We start from the raw sequence: 16,578 nt of genomic DNA, 5'->3' as shown, positions 1-16,578 counted from the left end.
TGTTTTAGAACTTTAAAAAAAGAGTTCTAGAATAATTTTAAGGTCTGGTTTGACATCTTTAAAATAAAATAAAAATTTAGAGAGTTATTAAAAAAAGTTAAAAAATTATCACTATTCATAAAAAAAATTATTTTTATACAAATTGTGAGACAACTCACTCTGACGTGAGTTGTCTTTGTTTGACTTTGATGAGGACAAATAACACAGGCAGAAGCAAGCTTAAGGACAATGCTGTTTGGCTCGTAGGGGCCATCATAGGTCCCATTTTGAAAATTTGAACCGTCAATGTGTAGAACTTGTCGAGTATTATATGTCTATAAAAAATCAAGTTAGTCGGATATTGCTAACTATATGATCAAATCAGTTTTGTATAAAAAAAGATGGTGTTATAATTAACAGTTGAAAAAAAACTAATCGGATAAGATAGTTATTGATATCCGATCAACGTAATTTTTTATAAGCATATAGTGCTCGACAAGTTCTACACAGAACGGTTTCAATTAGCAAAACGGGACCCGTGGTCGGCCTCAACGGGCCGAACAACACCGTCCAATTCAATGCCCGAAAAGGAGGGAATCATATCCTACCCTACACTCTGCACACGCTGCCCCTTACGCCTTCCGACTATACGGCCTATTCTATCACAATCTTCTCTTATACACAAATTTATATAATTTTTTAATACACATTTTTTTGTAAAAAGTCAAAAAATTATCCCAAACAACTATCTTTTTTTTCTCAACCTTTTTGTCTAAAAAATTAAAAAATACACGTATTTAATATATTCCAAACAACCCCTTAATTTGTCTCTTTTTATTGTATTTTGTCTTTTTTTTTTTTTTTTAGGTATTACCAACTCAGTAGAGGTGTTTTTAGAATAGTTACCATCTATTATTACTGTTTAAAGCACACCGGTATTCTCTTGTCCTCGGGTGGGTGAGACTTTTTTAGCATTTTTCTCACCACTTTCTTTCTCCTTTCTCTGTTCTCATTGGACCACTGACCATGACGATATCTATACTTTATATGAAAAAAACATTTAATGGATGTGAGAATAAGGTTTTCAAATTAAGTAGTTGTTTGGGATATGTTATGTAGGTATATTTTTTAATTTTTTGGTTCAAAAAGTATTTTTGGTTAAGATGTGTACTAAAATATTATAATAAAATCAGAATAATTATTTTACATTTTTGACTTTTTGACTTTTAATTTTTTGACTTTTAGGTAGTTAAATTCAAAGGGAAAGTGACTCCCCCACAAGCTACGCATAAATAGTACAAATTTTTTAATTTTTTTAGCAACTTTTTTAATTTATCCCAAAACAAAACCTTAATTTAAAGACAAAATTGTATAAAAAAATAGAAAAATAATGTGTTCAACCAACAATTTGGGGTGCATTTAGAGCCTCTGCTCTGTTAACCCTCTAATTAGGGCCGTTGAAAAAATTACCACAAATAACCTTTTCTACCATCCATTACCAAGCACCCCACCAATCCTCTCTTGCAATCTCTCTCCATATCAATTATTAATTAGTTTAAAAATCAATCATGTAAAACTCAATCCTTATTACATCATTAGAGGTGATTTTGTGGATCATGAGTAACATTTTTCTAAGAAATATACCCTTACTTGTAGTTTTTATATATTTATTTATTTTTTTAAAGATTATGATAATTTAAGTAGAAAAGTAATATTAGAAGGGACTTGCTAATAAAGTGACCCTAGGGGTGAGTGGCTACATTTTAACTATTTTTGCAAGTCACAAAGAAACAAGAGGAGAGGAGAGGAGAGGAGAGTTTCAGGTTATGACTTGCAATTATTTAAAAACCATAACTTCAGTTTAACCACATAATATGAAATCAACTTATGACGAAGGTACAACATCATTGTATGAGTTGGGTAACATCGACCTATGTTTAATTATCTCAAATGAAAAAGTTGCATAACTAAGCCATAGTTGTATTACAGAAGTTAGAAGGGGTTATGAGCCCAAAAGAAGGTAAGGGTTCAGTTGGAAATCCTGCTTTTCACAATATTCTAAAACATGAGGAGCATTAGAATTCTATGGATAAAGATTCCTAATTGGGTTGCCACATTTTTTCCGAGATTGTGAAGATGGTCAACAATGTAGCCCTTCAAAAAAGTGAGACGAACCTTCCTCATTGGGTTGTAACACTCTTTGCAAGATTGTGAGGCTGGTCAACATTGTAGCCTCGTAGAACAGTGAGATGATATGCTAACAACTGCACCAGAAGACAAATAAAATAAACTCAAATGATTCAACGTGTATAAAGTTAGACTGGATAATCAAAACAAAGCACAATTGATTCATATCTTAATACGATGAACAGATTTGAAGGAAACTAGCATAGATCTTAATGTTTCTCAATGCTTTAAATGCATATGCAATAAGGGAGGGATTTCATGCTGGTTTGAATCATTTCTAGCACTAGACATTGTCGCATTACAATATTTGCAATTTGAATTATAATGGCAAGCAGGAACTATTCAGAATCAGAGATGCTCTATCCACTTGGTTTGATTGTGGAAATCCTTAATGTTTTTTGTGTATTTGAGGGAGGGGGAGTTTAAAATTCGAAACTCCTTTGACCACAAATCTTATGTATTGATAACACACGCACACAAAGATAAAGACAGAATGCAAGGTCGGAAATTATCAAGAGAAAATTAGAAGAGGAGTCGAGGAATTTTAAGCCCTCTCCAATCACACATGAAGCAAAGATAGTGTATTCAATCGAAGACGCATTCCCTGCAAGTGCTAGACAGAAGAGCTAAATTGCCAATGAAAGTTAACATATAGTAGTACACAATAATATCTGCCAAAAAGGAATGCCAAACTGTAAAAAATCTAAGCATAAAGAACTGTTGAAAAAAACAGTTAAATAGTTCTTAAAAGTATGCCCTAAAAGGTTGCCAAGACTGGTAAAAAAGCTTAAGAAGCACGAGTGCAGGTACGATAAGGGTATGTCGATACAACAAAACTTACAAGCAGGATACGGGTACGGCCAGGTAAGTATATAAAAAGATATATTTTTCATAATTTGCATTAATACATGAATTACATAAGTATTTTTGTAATGGCTAAAATAACATCACCTTAATTAACATGTTGGCATACAGATGATAAACACCAATACTTACCGAAAGCTTCTTGACAAATATCTTGAAGAGATCAAAGTTTCTAACTAAGGCTCCTGGACTCTGCAGTAAAACTATTGAACGACATTACTAATTTCAAATAAAACATACAAGATTGATTGAACAACTACAATTAATGTTGATAACTATCTACCCAGTGTAAACGTAAATGAGCAAAGACACTTCAGAATATATGTTAGAATGGTCTGATTAAATTACCTGCAATGGAACTACATTAATTACTGGTTGAAGACAATCCTCAACCTGAGGGACTTCAATTACTCTACAAGTTCCACCCACGCTCACAGATGCGGCATCTCCTTTTGAACACGTAACAACGAGTCGACCTTTGTGAGCATGAAGTTGCTGAATAACTGACTGCTGCTTGCTGTGCACAAACAAGAACATGTTAGCAGAAAATGACATTTGCAATTTCAAAAGATGTAACTGTTCTTTATCATAGCAAAACTAACCTGAAACAAGCGTCACGGGTAGCAATAACAACAATTGGGAGATTTTCATCAACCAAAGCCAGAGGACCATGTTTCATTTCACCAGCAAGTATACCTTCACTGTGCATAAGTGCCACCTCCTTCACTTTCAAGGCCCCTTCAAGAGCCGTTGCATAGTTGTATCCTCCCGCAAACACAAGCAATGACTGCTCAGCAATCAATAGTTTCGCAAAATCCTTCATTTCCTGGTCAAGCTTCAGCACCTCTCTGACTTCGCCTGCAAAATAAAAAATTATAAATAATTAAAAAAATGTCCAGATATTACAAAATGGGCATTTTTAACAACATACCTCCTTGGCCATAAATAGAAATGGAAATTGTGGTTTAGTGGGAACCATACAAAATAAATGCAATTTTCATAGAGGTGCAAGTGGGTCTATGTCCGGTGCAAGTGCAAGTCATGGCATGGGGCACAACACCCACTTGTACCTCTATGAAAGTGCAATTATTTTGAGTTGTTCTTACTAAATCTCACTTTCCCCTAAATTGAAAGTCTATGAAATCTGCAACATGACAAGGAAAGAAATAAATAAAACATACTTGGCAATTCAAATAGGCCATCTATTATAGCCTCTCTTCTTGCTTGACAGGATATTGTATCACCACCAATTGCCAGTGCTACCATAGCCATCACTACTATTTGACTAGTGTATGCCTGTTGGCAGAGGTAATGAGATAAACTCAAAATATGACACTGATAAAAAAAAAAATAAATAAATAAAAACAAAATTTTATACCTTGGTACTAGCCACACCAATCTCAGCACCAGCATTTATATGGACACCACAGTGTGTGTTCCTGGCAATTGCACTACCAACAATATTTGTAATGCCAACACAGTGCACCATTTTCTAATGCATACTTTAATGCATGTAACGTATCTGCAGTTTCACCAGATTGACTAACAAAAACAGTTGTATCTTCTCTGTATATTGGTCCCTACCTATCCAACAGATCACTAGCAACCTCCATTGTAACTGGAATACCTGTGAATATTACAAATTCAAATAGTTTTAAGTTAGTCGGTAACATCAAATTCAAAATCTGCTTAACATGACATGCAAGAAGTACTTACCAATAAGTTCTTCCAATATGGGTCTTGCAGCTAAAGCATCATTATAGCTTGTGCCACAGCCAATAAAAACAATACGCCTGCTTCTCTTGATAGTTCTCAGGTGATCCTTCAGTCCACCCAAAAGAACACTTTTCGCTTTGCACGAACCCGCTTGTATAAGTCTGCCTCGCATTGTTGTTGTCAGAGATTTTGGTTGTTCATGAATTTCTTTCTGCATATAATGCTCATAATTTCCTTTATTTATTTGCTCAACCTCCATCTCAAGAATGGATAATGCACGCTGCACAGAAGCAGGTCTAAGGATTGACGCAGCTCCATCCTAAAGCAACCGCCATCAAAAGGCCATCAAAAGTAAATTACTATCTATAGAGTAATGATATGCAAACAGAAAATTCATACAAAATTTTCATACAGAATGATGTGTCACAATAGGGATCTTTAACTTTAAAACATAACAACCATGAAGATGAGTTTATTTACAAGAATGACATTGCCACATCATTCTTGTGAGAGTTTTTTGTATGAATTTTATGTATCAATAGATTTTTCCATATCTATATATGTGTTTTCAAAGTAATTATACTCAAAGTTTTAAAAGGCTTTCCTCAGGCTCGCCTCACCTCGCCTTGAAGCTAAGGTAAAATGCATTAAGGCTTTGATTTTTAGACATTACTTCCCAAAGGCTTGCACATCATAGTTTGACACATGCGTCTTAGGTGTGCTTTGTATGTTTTTTGCGCATAAGCATGTGAGAAGTACGCACATGTAGAGGTTGCCTTGGGCTTTTGTTAAACTTAGTCTATTAGATTGTTTAAACTTAAAAAAATAAAAAGAATCCCTTTTTACAACTATATTCTATTAGAAAAATTAAGTAAATAATCAATTAGAAAAAACACAGTTAATGGTCAAGTGAGAAGCTCAATCACTAAAGTTAAGAATATCAATTTCACTTTCAGTGAAGGAAAATTTCCTTCTATGCAGTAAAATGTTCCACGCCTTAAGGCGAAAAGTATTTACACCTTTAAATTTAATTTTGTTTTTATTTTTTTACTATTTTAAAATATTTAATTTATTCACTAAATATTAAAATTTGAAATTTAAAATGCTTATGCCTCAACGCCTTGAGGCTTACACCTCGTCTCATGAAGGGTAAAATGCCTAGAGGTACGCATTCGCCTTTAAAAACTTTGATTATACTAGCTGACATAACGATATAATCATAATAGAAACCTCACAATTAGTGAACACATTGCTGAGCTCAAAACACTAGATCGTTTAAATATAAAAGCGAAAGAAAGTGATCAAGGAAAGAATCAAACCAATGGTAAATAAAATAGCTCAATAAAAAAAACAAGGACGTTTTCCATGACATATCAAACCTTAAAAAAGCAGTTACAAATTCCTATACAATCATATTACTGAACAAGCAAGGATTTTGTGGCACCTTGGTATCTTAAGCCTCTGATCATAGATAAATAAGTAGATTGTAAGTCAATGAGATCAACACTTGGATATTAATCCAGTTGTACTGCTAGTTAGTATTAGCAGTTCTCATCCAGGGCTGCAGTTTTTATTTATCTATTTTACAAAAATAATGCAAGTATACTGGCTGCCACTCTATAGCCTTAGGGATTTGGGTAAGCACTGGAAAACAAAATGCTTCCAATGTGGAATGAATAAAGACTAATCTAACACCAGCTAATGAAAACATTTCATTTTAACATCTGTAACTTCATTTAACATAATTGCAGCTTAATTTTATACCATCTATACAATGAAAGTTGGAGATAGGTCTGTTCAAAGATCCATCCGATCCAACCCGGGCCGACAGCTCACGAGTTAAGATTGCAGATTTTTTTTTTAATTTTTGCGGTCGGCTATCGGATGAATAGATCAAAAAAACGAAGAAACTTGAGCCAACTGAAATATTATATGATGCATTTTTCCAGCCAGACTTCTTTTTTTTAGCTGGAGACTGGAGTGTTACACCCTTATCATGTTGACAAAAAATGTTAAACAATTTTTTCTTTTTTTTGAGAAACTCCAAATATTATTATCACATTCTTTACCTCTTGACACATTATTCAACTTTTTCACTTGCACATTATAATTACTATTACTTTATTCAATCTTTCATCTTCACATCATAATGACACTTTCTTCGACTTTCCATCACCCCATCATCATTACATTTTCTTTTCATTTCAAAACTCTCTCATATTTTCATTTAGTTGCTAAAGACTAGTTGTAACTTGCAATAGAACCACACAGTAACCTTTAGTTTGACTGAGGCTTGGCCACTGCTGTTGCTTTTTGCCACTGCCTCACCATTGATGCTGCTTTCCACCAGTGTTTCACCTTCTCCATTAGAGATCACTTTGCCGTCGCTTCTCTGTCTCAGATCTCAATTTCTCTTTTATCCTCTCTCTGTCATTACAATCTCCTCTCTCACTCCTCCGCCTTCCTGCCTCTCTCCCTCACACCCAAAGCTCTTCTTCTCTTAAATTTGGTCTCTTTCCTATTCCTCTAATCCTCATTTTTTTTTCATCTCAAAAAATATATATACGAGGTTAAATTTTGTTTTAATTTTTTGGGGTTATGATCTGCAATGCGATAAGATTGGTTGGTTTTGACATTTCGACCGAAACTATTCAACCCAAATATGTTCGGTTTTGAGCATCTAGAGGTCAAAATTGGGTTATTTCTTATTCAACCCGAGATGATCGGTCCAGGTGACAGGGTCTATGGCAAACAACCCCCCCCCCCCCCCCCCCCCCCCCCCCCCCCCGGGGGTCTGACAAGTGAACACCCCTAGTTGGAGATTTGAAATCCCTCTCATAGTGTACTTGGTTGCCTATCCCTAAGATTCACTGACCCACGAGAACACAACTAGTAATTAATCATTAATGCTATTTTACAACACAAAGATGTCTTTATATACCCGACCATCAAAATTGAGATTTGGCATTGTCTCTTGCCAGCAACAAACTAGTGTATCCTAGCAAATTGCACATCTGCAGCTTAAATTAATGGAATCCATTAAAAAACAAAAAAACAATAAAGCAAAAAGCTTAAGAGAATTTTTATTAATCAACCTTCTTGAATTGTATGTGCAGGACTACCAGAGCATAGTCAACCAAAAATTATAGCCTCAAATTTCAGGACTCCTAGCAAGGAGATCCTATTAACCCTAACAAAACAGTCAGAAACCACTTCCAGACTGGACAGCAAACAAACATCAAGAACCTAAGGACCCTCTAAGGACTGACAGCCACAAGCCTCCAAAAACTGACAGCCACACTTGGTTCAGTAGAAGCTCCTGATGGGTAACGTAAAGGAATTGGATAAGAAATAGTTGAAGGTTAGGAATTTTACTTATTTAGAAGTTTAATTTATTTAGGAAAATGAATTTGTTTAGGATTTTATTTCGTAGTTTTTGTTTGTTTGGTTTACTTGCATATATGGCTTTTATGTAAGGGTTTATCAGGCTTAGGTTTGAGTATTAATTGATTGAGATTAAGATATTGCTTTGGGACTATTCCTTGTTTTACCCTGCCCTCTGTTTTCTTCCCACCTGCTCTTTTCTTTCTTATCCTTCTCCTCACTGGTGCTACATCAGCTCCTCAAAACATTATCATTTAGAAAAGATTAGATCTTTGAGACTTGGTAGATTTCAACACAAAGAGCAAGGAAAATAGTTTGTCAAATACAGTTATTAGTACACAAGCTAAAAGTAAAATAGATAATCTAAATATTATAAACCAAACCAAACCAAGCCTTAAGTCCCATCAAATGGGGTTGGGAACATGAATCCTTCTTCTCCACTCGACTCTATCAACGCCCTCGGGTTTTTAATCGTAGAGAAAACTGAACCGTTACTCTCATTTTCTCTGCCTCCAGAAAAAAATAGAATGTAATCCTCTCATTCCATCCATCATCACATCTAAAGGATGATGCACTCCTCCAGTATATTTTTTCAAAGTCAACTGGTAATAGAGTAGCATCAGTTCATCTTGTGGAAACGAGCCAGGGCCCCAAGATATACAATCATACATCAGGACTATCCTCCCCCAAACATTGTGAAAGAGAATTCTCTTCATTTGTTTTTTGCACAATCTCAACTGTTTCATTTATGTAGTATAAGATTTCACCATTTCTCTATAGGATACACCTCTGGTGTCTCAAGATAATCCAGTGCTCCACATGATGATTTGTATTGAACAAAATTAGTTAGACCTGAATAATAGAGGATAAAATTGCATCTTGGCTCCCCTGAAATTTCACAAGGTTGCATGACCACAAGCTAGTTTCATTACCTGAGTTCAAAATTGCAATCCTGTGTACCAAACATTATAAAGCTTTCCAATTCCTAGCATTATAGTTTAATTTTTTCACCATGGTTTACAAAAAATTGGTCAAGATTGACAGGAACCTCTCACAAATTTCCTCTTTTCACCCCATCATTTGGTGTGCATAAACATTAACCAAAACACAATCAAAGTTCCAACATTCAAAAAGTTTGAACACAGTCAGGTGCTCACTATAGTTATAGTGACACTAGTTATAGTCACACGATGAATATTCATGCTCTATTTGGTTCACTAGAATGAGATAGAATGGAATAGAATGGAATGGTCATCGTTTAGGATTTCTTATGAAATGATCATTCCCTTGCAATGGTGAATGATGATTCTATATATATATTGTGTAAGTGAATATACATTGTGAGAAAGGCAAGCAATATGAATCAAATTTCAACATGCCAATTATTTGGTGAAAAAGGCTTTATATATATATATATATGTATTGTGTAAGTGAATATATAGACCAAAGATCAGAAATAAATACAGAATACAAGGAGCATATCCCAGGACAATACAAACAAGGATAGGCTTGTGTAGCTAATGTAGGCTTGGCTATAACCGAAATGAACATATGCACAACAGGTACACCATACTGATCATGAGAAAAGATAGAAATAGCTGCACATAAAGGCAAGAAGCCAAAGCAACAATGTTAGCAGCATCAGCATAAAACCAGTCAATATCAGCAACATTACAACAAATATTACCAATGAACTTTTATATATGATGCAGATACAAAAGCAGAAGCATCATATAGAGTATGATAGGAGAAGCAAAGTAACACAACCAGAAGCATGGAAACAACAACAACAATACACAATCATCAAACTGCTGCATGTCTAGAATCATCAAACCTTCATTAGGTCATCAATAACCAATCTTTTCCCAAAATAGGATATTCTACATTTATCAGATGTGTAGAAATTTAATGTATAAAGAGAAATAGAGAATTGTATTATTGATTGATATTATGTTATGGTTACAATGATTCCTATATATAGGAGAGGGTGAGTGTGTAGTAGGTGAGGAGTAGGTGAAGTGGAGGTGGTAGTGGTGTAGTGGGTTAGGTTTAGTGGAGTAGGTGAGGTGGTAGTGGTGTAGTGGGTTAGGTTTAGTGGAGTAGGTTTAAGTGGGTGAAAGTTTAGTGGAGTAGGTGAGGTGGTAGAAATTTAATGTATAAAGAGAAATAGAGAATTGTATTATTGATTGATATTATGTTATGGTTACAATGATTCCTATATATAGGAGAGGGTGAGTGTGTAGTAGGTGAGGAGTAGGTGAAGTGGAGGTGGTAGTGGTGTAGTGGGTTAGGTTTAGTGGAGTAGGTGAGGTGGTAGTGGTGTAGTGGGTTAGGTTTAGTGGAGTAGGTTTAAGTGGGTGAAAGTTTAGTGGAGTAGGTGAGGTGGTAGTGGTGTAGTGGGTTAGGTTTAGTGAAGTAGGTTTAAGTGGATGAAGTAGGTGGAGAGTAGGTGGATTTTAACAGCCCCCCGCAAACTCAAGGGGGATAGGAACTAACCAACTTGAGTTTGGAGAGAGTAACAAAATAAGAAAATACATAAAAATAAAAGAGGATAGGTGACACTGTATGGTCGTGTCAGACCATTGGTGAAGACACTGGATGGTGGTGTCATAACGTTGTAGAGGACACTGTATGGGGGTGTCATAACGTTGTAGATGACACTGTATGGTGGTGTCATAACGGTGTAGAGGACACTGGATGGCGGTGTCAGACCGATGTAGAAGACAGTTTATGGGGTCATGTCGGACCGTTGTAGCAGATAATGCTGTGACAGTTGTTGTGACAGTTGTTGTGACAGTTTACGGAGTCTTGCTGGACCCTTGTAGAAACTAACCGGAATCAATGTCGGGACAGTTTACAGAGTCTTGTCGGACCCATAAAGGAGCTAACCGGAATCAATGTCGGGACAGTTTTACAGAGTCTTGTCGGACCCATAAAGGAGCTAACCGGAATCAATGTCAGGACAGTTTACAGAGTCTTGTCGGACCCATGAAGGAGCTAACCGGAATCAATGTCGGGACAGTTTACAGAGTCTTGTCGGACCCTTAAAAAGTCGCACCCTCAAAAGGTGTGCCCAATCCATAAAAAGGCGTGCCATCAAAAAGCGTGCCCAATTCATAAAAAGATGTGCCATCAAAAGGCGTGCCATCAAAAGGCGCGCCCACTTCATCAAAAGACGTGCCCGACAGAAAGCGTCGAGCCATCAAAAGGGGCGCCGGACACGCGGCGATGCACGTGATTGACAGAGCGCGTGTCGGCCTCGTCGTCTCTGTCTTTATAAACCAAAGCGAAGTCTGAGGCTTGGAAGCATAACAAACCAGTTGAAACCTCTTCGTTCTCTGTAACATTCTGTAACCAACCCTTCTCTGAAACACTCAGCAACCCAAAAACATGGCTTCTTCTTCCCGTTCAGCTACCCAGAACATAGCCTCTTCTTCCCGTGGTCTGCTCACTCTCTTTCCCGACCTCAACGAGTCAACAAGAGAGATAACTGGAGCGGTGGCCTGTGAACCTCAACCAAACACCTCTGGTTTTGCTCCGTTGAACTTTCCGATGCGGTCGGTGGAGCAAAAAATGGCAGTGCAAACGGATATTGAAGCTAATCAGTATACATTGAAGTCCTGTGTTGAAACTATGACTGCGGTCACAAACTTGTCGCACCGGCTGCAGAGTAGGACAAATGAGGTGCAGCAGTTAAACGCCCAACTGGCTCTGCTCCAACGCATGTATAAGGATGCGCGAGCAGAGATAAGTGTGCTAAAGGCGGAAAATAAGGAGCTGAAGCGGAAGGCCACCGTGATGTTCCGATTTGGAGGTCCACCATATGCTGTAGTGGAGGAGCAGAGAGGAGTGAATGTGCTTGGTGGATTAGGAAGCACAGAGGCAGCACCGTCAAGGACCACCCAGGACGGAGGCAAGAAGAAAAGACCGGCGGATGAGTAGAGAAGAAAAATCCCACTGTGGGTGTGGTAGTTTTGTTTTTGTTTGTGGGTTTTTTTTTTTTTTTTTTGTTTTTTTTTTTGTTTTTTTTGATGTAAAAGTGTGATCAGGGTTGATCCCTTGATATGAATAAAATGAGTTTGGTGTGCAGTTTCGTCTTCTTCCGGTTTTTTTTTTTTTTTGTGTAAAAAATAAAAAATAAAAGGAAAGAAAACAAGAGATAAAGAAAATAGATAAAAAGAATTGGTAGATGGATTATATGAAAAAACATTAGTGTGGGAAATGAAATAAAATAAAATAAAGAGTTGAAAAAAAAAAAAAAAACAGAGGTGGGTGAATAATATAAAAATAAAAAGAAATGAAAAGAGGGGGACAAAAGTTGGTGTCTGGTGTGATGATAAAGAAATAAGAAAAGAGGGGGACAAAAGTTGGGTGAGTAAAGATATTAAAAAGAAAGTGAGTGGTATCCATGTTGGGTGAGTAAAAAAAATGTTCTCCTCATAAGAAAAGGAAGTGAGTGGGTCTAGTGTGTCTTTACCTTTCAAAACTCAAAGCTTCCGAAAAAAAAAAAGAGAGAGTCAGTGCATAGAGAGAGAGAGAGAGGTTCGTAGCCCCTCTCCATTTGTGCTGGGTTTGCTGAGAGAGAGAAGAGAGAAAATCAGTTTGTGTACTTTAGACACAAGATGTTGATGCTAATGGTCAGGCTTAGCTTCCAGATCCATTTGGAATATTCTCTTCTTGTTTCATGGTTGCAACCAGTAGACAGAATCACTATCATCACTGCCAAACCAGCGCATGCTGCGTTCCCAATCACTGAGAGGGGCTGCCACACTGAAGGCAAGGCTGGAAAAGGGGTATGGAGCTACAAGTATATCCCTGACTGACGAACAGGTTGAAGAAGCAAATGTCTCAATAGCATTGAACTTTGTTTCTAAAGGGGGCGAGCTTCTTAAACGCACCAGGAAAGGAGCTCTCCACTGGAAGCAAGTTTCTATCAACATAAATTCAAATTGGCAGGTGGTAGCTAAAATGAAAAGCAAGCACATGGCGGGAACATTCACAAAGAAAAACAAGTGTTGCCGTGTCGTCACCTTTGTCAATGTTCAGAATGTGTAGAAAAGAAACGGAATAGATTAAGGTCCGGCGGACGGCTAAGGTGAGGTTGCCGCCCGCCGGTGAAGCGAAAAATATTAGGTTCTAAACCTGCTCTGATACCATGTAGAAATTTAATGTATAAAGAGAAATAGAGAATTGTATTATTGATTGATATTATGTTATGGTTACAATGATTCCTATATATAGGAGAGGGTGAGTGTGTAGTAGGTGAGGAGTAGGTGAAGTGGAGGTGGTAGTGGTGTAGTGGGTTAGGTTTAGTGGAGTAGGTGAGGTGGTAGTGGTGTAGTGGGTTAGGTTTAGTGGAGTAGGTTTAAGTGGGTGAAAGTTTAGTGGAGTAGGTGAGGTGGTAGTGGTGTAGTGGGTTAGGTTTAGTGGAGTAGGTTTAAGTGGATGAAGTAGGTGGAGAGTAGGTGGATTTTAACAAGATGCAATATTTACTTCACTGGACAAGGTTGAAAGTGATTGAAAGAGCTGATACCATTCACAAAAATAAATGGATCAAACCTGGAAATGAAAAGAAAACAACAATGACTAGCAAACATTTGACAAGCAGCCACCGAAAATCCCTCCTGACATTATTGTCATTTTAAACTGAAACCACATGAAACCAGCTTCATGTGGTTTATGTGGTTGGCATAGATGACATTTACACCTTGAACCAGCTTCACTACAATCTGCAAACACCATGGGCACAACAAAAAAGAAAAGAGAGAGAGAGAGAGAGAGAGAGAGAGAGATGGTTTAGCAACAAACTTATGGTGAATGATGGCAACATTAAAATAAATATTCTATGAAGAATGCATTTCATCATAAAAACTACTATTTGCATAAGCATCCAGTAATGCAGAAATGAGTGCAAGACTAACCATATATTGTATGAAGTTATTCAACGTTGCTAAAAGAAATACAACTACACAATACCTAAACATTGTAACATCAAATATGAAGAATGGAATCAGTGTAAGCAACTAAGCATATAGACATAACCGTAACCCCTATGGTAAAAGTTGCAGTTCCTTAGCTAGTCATAAGAAAGACACAATCTCTAATAGCAAAATTTCAAGTAAAACCATGTCACATGCTTCGATTCATTTTTTCAAGAGAACATACAATTTTGGTCATTTCTTTGGCATAAAGATGAGTTCCGAAGTACATAACTTAGAGATGGCATTAACCACCAGCTTAAATTTATTTAAAATTTGACAAATAAATGTGGACAAAGGCCAAAATCATTGCATCACGAGACAAAAAAATTTAGCAATGAAATTGTTATACAGACTCCCTCTAAATAATAGGATGTGGAAAAACCCATTCATCATTTGAAATTAAGGGTGACGGGCTAAGAAGTACGGACACAAACATGCAAAATTTTAAAATGCAGAACACAACACTCTAGGGATATGTGCAAAACATATAATTTTATATATTTATTATTGGTCATATTTTTTAATATTATATATTTATTTTATGTCAAATATTTAATTTCATCAAATTCATCACCTTGGGCATGCTATTTCAATAAAATAAAATGAAAATATTACGTTTTTTTAATTAAAGATGCTCTCTAGTGTGTTCTCAGCATGTCCCCGGTGTGTCTTAACGTGTCTGCAACGTGTCCGTAGCGTGTCTGGCGTGTGCCCGTGTCCGACACTGGTACATGACTTATGGAGAGGTGTTTATGCTTCATAGGTGATGGGGAATTTTTACTTGTATGGATGATGGTAAGGCCCAAAAAATTGAGCAAGACTGATGAACTGCAATAGGAGCAGTAGGGGCAATTCAATGTAATTTTAAAATGAACATGAAGTTCAAACATGGTAAAGATAGACTGAAGAAAAAATTGCATAATACTTTGAACTACTTGACATAATACTTTGAACTACTTGACATATTGGCTATCAACCATGACCTTTGCTTCGGTTTGAGAATTTCTAATACTATTTATTTAGTTTGCAAATAAACATGAGAAAATGGCAAAACAATGCTAGTAGAAAATAAACACTGCTACAAAAGCAAACAAACACTTGGTATAACGACAACGATGTCACAATATTTGTGCAATTCATACTTTCATTTATTTTTTCTTTTAAATAAACTATTTTTAATTGTACATGCCTAAATGTACCCAATATAGTGAATACGTGTGTGACCCAAGCAGAACACGAGGTGCTGCGAGCCTGCCATAGATCATATATGATGCCCAAAAGTTGAAGTCCACAATTTTCCGAAGTTGATTTAAGTGTAGAGTTTGAAGCAGAATCCATTTCAAAAAAGCTACACCTACAAAAGAGATCATGCTTTTCTCCCTCCAGTGAACAAAAATTAAAATCATGGCACAAACAATTAGTCGACGAGTCTAATTAATAAATGAGGTCAGGAATTTTGATAACTTGACAAACCTCACACCTTTTCTACTTCATGAGTTCAATTTCATAGTTGAGAAACAATTTGACAATGATAAAAGAAAGAAAGCAAGAAAGAATATTTGAGATACTGAGTTAGATTTAATGATGCTTACATTGAGCTCTAGAAGAGACAAAACAAAGAAATAGAACTTCAAAATTAAAGAAAGAATCCTTAAACCACGCTGTCATCCATAGACACCATCACTAAAACAGAAAATTTGCTGAAAATTGAAAAGTAATTGGGTCAGTGACTGCCACAAAATGGAGTTCAAACGACATATGTAGATGAACAAAAAGGCATCAATTATTCATGGTGAAAATACATAAATTCTATATATAATCAATTCCAACGGTTGATTATTGTGATTGGGCATGTGATCCTGATTGTCTGGGGTGTTAAAGTGAGAAAACAAATTGCCATTCAGCAATATGATTTTTTTTACATTTTATCAGAAAATGAAAGAGTTTATAAATAATAATGTGAATCATTACAATCAATAAACAGGGGGAAGGGATAAGAAAGAACAGAAATCCCTCTTTCTAAAGAAGAATACAACCCTTCTTGCAATGTAATTCCCCTGTTTTTCCATATAAGAATTTAATTTTTTTTTTAATTTTTTTGATCAGCAACAAGAACACATTTTATTAAATGTCCATATAAGAAATTGATTTGGCCTCTTCATCCTAAACTTCGTCAACCTGCCCCATTCAATGGTAAAAGCAAAAAGTTGGATCCCAGCATTGTAATTCCAACATAACAATTCGTGTATAGTAATAAGAAATTCCAAAACATCACTCTAAAATAAATCAACGATAAGTCAATGTCCTTCAAATTTGTTGTTTTCTTCGTGATTTTCTATATTTAAAAGGGAAAACTGTCATGATAAAAAATAAAAATAAAAATAAAAAAAACATAGCCCAACCTCCCCATATTATATGTATATATATTATAAGTAATACACAGGCTCTGTTGTGACGAGATGAGGAT

At 36.1% G+C, this 16,578-nt stretch overlaps 1 protein-coding gene, 1 long non-coding RNA gene and 1 pseudogene across 9 annotated transcripts in view; 1 reads left to right on the top strand and 2 right to left on the bottom strand.

Moving 5' to 3' along the window:
• Window positions 1–1,834: 1,834 nt before the first annotated feature.
• On the bottom strand, window positions 1,835–7,113 carry LOC114264716 (glutamine--fructose-6-phosphate aminotransferase [isomerizing] 1-like; annotated as a pseudogene). Its single transcript, XR_014360211.1, has 8 exons — window positions 7,075–7,113; window positions 4,747–5,065; window positions 4,409–4,657; window positions 4,212–4,326; window positions 3,633–3,888; window positions 3,379–3,547; window positions 3,163–3,222; window positions 1,835–2,243 (listed from the first exon to the last, which is right to left on the bottom strand). The product of XR_014360211.1 is annotated as a glutamine--fructose-6-phosphate aminotransferase [isomerizing] 1-like (transcript).
• LOC114294623 (putative disease resistance RPP13-like protein 1) overlaps window positions 4,883–16,578 on the bottom strand; it is a 31,823-nt gene continuing 20,127 nt past the window's right edge. Inside the window, exons 3-5 of one of the 7 annotated variants that reach the window (XR_014361684.1) lie at window positions 15,704–15,811; window positions 13,690–13,859; window positions 4,883–5,065 (exon numbers count right to left, since the gene is read on the bottom strand). The gene's annotated coding sequence lies outside the window, so the exon portion shown is untranslated. Of the gene's footprint in view, window positions 5,066–6,937; window positions 9,729–13,689; window positions 13,860–14,726; window positions 15,812–16,578 lie in introns of those variants that run through there. The other 6 variants (XR_014361683.1, XR_014361687.1, XR_014361686.1 and 3 more) reach the window with 6 other exon arrangements.
• On the top strand, window positions 10,282–13,294 carry LOC145820364 (uncharacterized). Its single transcript, XR_014361689.1, has 2 exons — window positions 10,282–10,982; window positions 11,040–13,294. It is a non-coding gene; the product is annotated as an uncharacterized LOC145820364 (long non-coding RNA).

Source organism: Camellia sinensis, chromosome 2 (genome assembly GCF_055761805.1).
Source record: "Camellia sinensis isolate YWXY chromosome 2, ASM5576180v1, whole genome shotgun sequence".
Classification (NCBI taxonomy): domain Eukaryota; kingdom Viridiplantae; phylum Streptophyta; class Magnoliopsida; order Ericales; family Theaceae; genus Camellia; species Camellia sinensis.
The sequence above is the reverse complement of the archived record's forward strand: the minus strand, read 5'-3'. Positions and strand labels throughout refer to the sequence as shown.